Genomic DNA, 6003 nt, shown 5'->3' on the forward strand with positions numbered 1-6003 from the left:
GAGAACAAGGTAAAATTTATACGCAACATCTGCAACTGTCTCTCACATATTGCAATTTGTAGTGTACTAATGGGCATATTTGCTTGTAAATCAATGAACGGATCAAAGAAATGTTAGGAAACATGCTCTTTTGCAGTCTCTAATGTGACCTGCTAATCTATTTTGGTTTGGCAAAACATTAACACAGATTTCTTAATACTGTCATTCAAATAAAGTCAGTTCAAATTGAGCTGTGGTGGCCCAGTCAGAGAAAGACAATATTATTTCCTCTCTTGCTTGTATTTTCTGTCAGGTTCAGATCCAAGGGTCTTTTTGCATGTAATTATTATGGATTAACTCCTCAATGCAATAATTCCTAAATCCTGGGGTTTATTTAAATTAGGATTGATTAAAGAAACTATATGTACCAGATGTATAGTACCATATTATATTTAGGTTTTTTTTAAGCCTTGTCTTCTTCAAGGCTTTATCTTCCTCTGTATGTTACCACTGACTCTCATATGCCTGTAATTGTAGGATTACATTCACAGACTCCTCTGTGTGACTGAACGTGAGAAGTTTGAAGTACCCATCCGCGCAATTGGGCCCCGTGCCATCTTGGACTTCCCAGATAGTCTGCATTTCCAAGTTTGTCCAGTCAAGTGCTTGTCCCAGAGAACACTGCTTGTGCGGAACATAGGAAATTGTGAAGCTAAATTCCAGCTCAGCACACGCAGGTAAAAGAGGAGTGACATTGTGGTGTGTAGATGATTTCATGTTTTGATTTATGACTGACACTTTCTTTTTATGATTGCGTCTATGTTCCCTATAGCCCATTTTCTGTAGAACCATCTGTAGGTACTCTTGATGTTGGTCAAAGCATGCAAGTTACCGTTGAGTTCTTGCCAAAAACCACTGGGGATCACAGCCAGGTTTTGCTGCTGCATTACCATTCAGGTACTTACTGCTAATTACATCACCACAATCTGCTCTTCCTACAAACTCCTCATCTGCAACACACTGCTGTATGTCACTGTGACACAGGCACTGATTTCCACGTGCACCCACCTGCGTCCTACTCAGGAGGTGTAAATGATCTTAATATTAGCCTTCATCTGTAATGTCTGTTCATCTTCATATTTTCGAATTATTTTCTACTGAGAATAGCTTTAATATACTGTGCTCTTTTTACTACCCACAGAGCACCATAATGCACAGAAAATAATGTAGATGGCATTTTAAAGTAAATTTAGGCTGAAAAACATCACATTGACTCATTGACTAGCCAAATTGCATTGTTCTTTTTGAGGCAGAATATATTTACATGACTTTCCTCAAGGTTTTGTGAAACTGAATATATTATTCTTTAGGTGTTGATTACCCTGAGGTTATTATGATTAAAAAGCGTCAGTTATTTTTGTTCTATTTGAGCTTGAATATTTTATTTGTGTTCTTTCAAAGGGCCCTTTAGGCAAATAGCTATATTAATAAATCCTATTAACAGATTTTATTTAGCCTGAAATGGTGCGGGTGCCTGGTTAATCTTATAATATATCGTATATAAGGATGGAATGGTCACACCTCTAAAAATGGTCATTTTGGAATCTAATTCAAAATCCAATAGTTGATTTTGTATGAACTGATTTTCCTGCTAAACAAAAACTGAGATAAAACTTGCCCTACAATAAAGCAATATAACGCACCATGGACAGAAGATTGCAAAGAAAGAGCACAGGACAAACTTTTCTCCTTCTCTCTCCTCCCTTCCTTTTCCCCTGAGTCAAATCACCAAAAGTTCACTAAGAATGTCTATATATCACATATGATGTACCTTGTGAATCTATTGTTTTTCCTTTTCATGTTTGGTATCATTTTAAATGTCTCAGTGCGATTGGTAAAATTGTCTTAATTTCATTGCAGTCATTGGTATGAGAAAGATTGAAAACTTTGGGTGATGTCTCTTCAAGATATCGGGTCCTTAATGAATGAAAATTTTTAAATATGGGATACCCAGAATAATCAAAGATCTAAATTAATTCATAATCAGTATTTATGATTATTTTCTAGTAAGAAACACAATCTAAATTTGATTATCATTTGAAATTGGAGTCAGATTAAGCGTAGGGCTAAAGTAATATTGAAACTAAATTCTAATAAATTGAGTGAACTTCACTGGAGCGCTGAAAAGACATACACACATATTATTCCTTCACCCAGACCGTTGGACTCCATCTTTGGGCCAATAGGTGGTCTTTACAATTTGTTGTTAGGATTCATTTGATTACATATAAATGCTGAATCACTGTTTTACCTGAATCAGCTGTAGGTGGATAGGCAGTATTTATAGACAAGATGGTGCTAAGAAATGTTTAATTAAAGATCATGTGTGTAATAATAACTGGTTGTAATTGATTATGAATATTTGGATCAGTTAATATAATTAAATGAATGTTGTAAATTAATATTACAATCAATTAACCTGTTTGTCCCGTGAACACTCAGTGTTAATTGTTTATTAATTCTAAAAAATTTACATTTCCGGGGCATGGGAGAGCAAGTAATCAAAATCGATATGATTAGAGACTCCAGATATGAGTTTGAGACACAGACAACTTTACGTGTGACATGAAACTACTCTAACATACACATACATACATGCATACAGTTTACCAAGGGAAAGAGAGCTGAAGCAGAATACAGGAAAGCAAGAAGTTATAGCATTGTTTGGAATTCAGCAGATCAACAGCCTTGAGCAAACCATCAGTTTAGTTCTAACACGCCCTTCTTTAAAAGGGTTAAGGATACTTAATGTATCAAATAATGAGACTAAGTTCAATACTTGCATGTCTCGCCCATTTGAATTAAACAGTCCTGATGCAATTTGTTGAGGCTCCAGTTGATCTTTGCTGATGTGGTCTTGATGAGAGAGAACCAGTGGGAGTCAGAGGATCTTTGGTGAATGGAGAGACAAGGCCGCAGCCTGGCTTGGGGGCCCTTAGAAACTTCTAGTTCAGCATCATCTTCACGTCAGCATTTCAGAAAGGGACTAAGAGAGTAAGAGGGGCATAAGTGATTTTTAAAGCGTGAAGATGTCACACCCTCTGGAGGTGTGTGAGCCAATGAGAAGTTGTTCCTTTTGGGAAAGTTTTTACGACCCATTATACTCTAGCAGGGCATTTAAAAATGTAATTTCATTGGGTGTTTAAGAAAAGAATCTTCAAGATTCTTATAATACTAATGCATCACAAAGTTAGCAAAATGTAATGTAAATTAACAAATGGGGTACTAAAATTGGAGTTTATAGAGACCAAACATGTCACACATATGATTTTGGTAAACCGTAGTATGCTATGCAAAGTCTGAAACATTAACCCAGTAGAGTTTACAAGAATACATAGGCCAAACCACATAAAAGAAAAAATTTGATACATGTCTATACATTTCTCAAATGGTTATATGTAGAATATATAGGATTAAAAGGGTTTATTTTACCTTCTCAGCCAGAATTAAGTGAGAGTCACAGCCCTCTGCAACATTCCTTTGGGGTCGTAAAATTCTTATCAGTCTCAATGTGTCCTGTAACAGGACAGCGGGTTCTGCCAGTGTGTTAGCTTCATTTGGGATATTAGTTTTGGGGGAAGTTTCATAAACCTTTATTGGGAGAGTGAGTTTGCTGGATTATTCATTAAATATAATGAATAATTTGTGTGTGTCTGATTGGTCCAGATGCTACATGTGCATGGGTAAGAGGGTGTGTTTAAACTGACATACTAGTGTGTGCATGAATTATTGTCTGTGTGAATGTGCTTGTATATTTCAACATGTAGTTCAGCATGTGGTTTAGGTATATGTGTGTGTGTGTGGTTTGTGCAGGTGCTCTCCCTGTCTCACTGAATAAACACACAGGTCTGCTGAAGGCCATCGACATTAACTTTTTAATATGCATTCTGTTCTAAAAATACCACTTTGTGCCCATCAGGGGAGTATCATTTTTAATTTAGCGCCTTTTCCTGTCTCCTCCCCATTTATGTTTAACGCGAAGCTGCTTTGGAGCATGTCTTCATTGGTTTGGTTCTGGGATTGGCAGAAACAGTCCCAGTTTCATCTCAGATAAGCACAGAGACCTCTCTTAAGTCTCTAAAGGTGCTCTCTCTGTGCGGCGTATTTTACAGGGCTGAAGTAATTTTTCTTTTCAGTAAAGCCAAACCTGATAGTGTTTATTGTTCAGATATGATGGACATTTTAAAAGAATTTTTGTTGTTGATGTTTTTGTGGTTGCTAATGTGCTATAGAGTATCTTGTCGTTAGGTTCTAGGATTTGTTCATTGCATCGTTCAATGAGCATACAGTAGCTGTGCAAATGTCAGTGAACAACATGACATCATGACTTTGCGTGAAACATACACGCCACTTTCAAGTCAAGTGGCGTGTTATCTATACGCATTTTGAGCTATCCGCGTGTATGTCCACGCCGTCATCTTCCGCGTGTATGTCTACGCCGTTAAATGTCCGAGTGATTCCGCGTGTATGTCTACGCCGTTAAATGTCCGAGCGAAACGAAGCAAAATGTAAATCTACATCTGGGGAGCGATATTTTTTTACTAGGATGGTAGGGGAAGACTCATAAATGGTATTAACCCCAGTGACGGGTAGGTTTAGGGACGGGGTTGGGGAAAGTCATATATATTTATATAGAGAGTAATGTAACGTTAAGTCAACGGCGTTGATAAACACGCTGAAAAGCGATTATGCGTGTTGATAGCACGCCAAAAATGGAAATACGAATTGGCGTGTCATACATACGCCATTTCATGAGATCAGTCTGCAGTGAAGTAAAAAATGAAAGAAATGTCTATAATTAAGAAATATGCATTTTGTGTAAACACTTAAAAAGTTAAGGAAAAACAAAAAGTATGCTTATTTTGTTATTTTGTTTTGTTACTATGTAACTTTTGGCCCTTCAGCCAAAAAAAAAACTGCATGTGTTTTGTGGAAGAACATTGTTTTGGTTGTGCTTAGGCTCTGCATGACTGCAGATGAATTTGTTTATCATACTGCTCATAAAACATTCACTAGCCTACTAGGCTTAAGAGATATTAGCAGTTTAGATGGAAAGGATCTGAAGCTGAGTAGCTGAAGATGTTACTGTAGCTCTACCCATTAATTGACATGGTACTACCTTGAAAATAAATTCCAGCACAGCGCCACAACAACCATGATGAGATGACACTTCACAATAGATAATGCTTTACAATAAACTCTGTTTGAGGCAATTTATCTGTTACCTTATTCACAAGGTATTTACCCACTGTAAATACCTTACTCACCTGATGAGAAAAAAAGCCATCTCCGCATCAGTTTTTCACATCTTTTAAAAGCAAAGCCAATTTTGATTCTCGTTTTATTACGAGCTCTGTGGTGTTCTCTTTTTTTCCAGTAGACTCTCCTATTTTCAGCTTCCCCAGTGGTTCGAGATTAAGCGTGCTCCATGTCAACCTTTCTTACTCGTTATGACAACTAACCTAGGCCACTCCCACAACATACATGCGCCAAAGTAGATGGAGCACCTTTTCTCTATTTACAGATATGACAAGACTCTCACGGGCGAGTGACGTATGTACGCAATTTCCCATGAAAACCATCCCGTCAGGTTTAAAAATATAAACACTTATAATAGCCCTACCATGGGATTGATGATATATTCTTCTTCCTCTAGCATGTTTTCCACAAGTGTGGAGTCCGCTCTCGGATCTTGGTATACTATTTTGCACGGTCAAGTGCCTCGTTTGTGTATAATTTGGTGATCCTTATCTGCTTCGATTGTATCCTGCCATCTTTGCTTTGTCCATCAACTTGGTAGTTTCCCATCCACCATGAAGTGGTAGGCGGTGTCGGCGAAAGTGCCTGGTGCAGCCCGTAGAACGTGCCAATACCATTGAAGCTTTGCTGCATTTTCTCTGTAATTGGTGCAACGCCTATTTGCTGCTGGATTGTATCATTACAGCACAGGTTAAGGAGAGACAC

At 37.6% G+C, this 6003-nt stretch overlaps 1 protein-coding gene across 1 annotated transcript in view; it reads right to left on the reverse strand.

The window, feature by feature from the left end:
* Positions 1–6003, reverse strand: part of LOC311291126 (hydrocephalus-inducing protein homolog) — a gene marked incomplete at its 5' end in the record, with an annotated part of 141571 nt that overhangs the window by 124030 nt on the left and 11538 nt on the right. The gene's annotated exons all lie outside the window — the stretch shown is intronic.

This window comes from Rutilus rutilus (assembly GCF_951802725.1).
Source record: "Rutilus rutilus genome assembly, chromosome: 5".
NCBI classification, from domain to species: Eukaryota; Metazoa; Chordata; class Actinopteri; order Cypriniformes; family Leuciscidae; genus Rutilus; species Rutilus rutilus.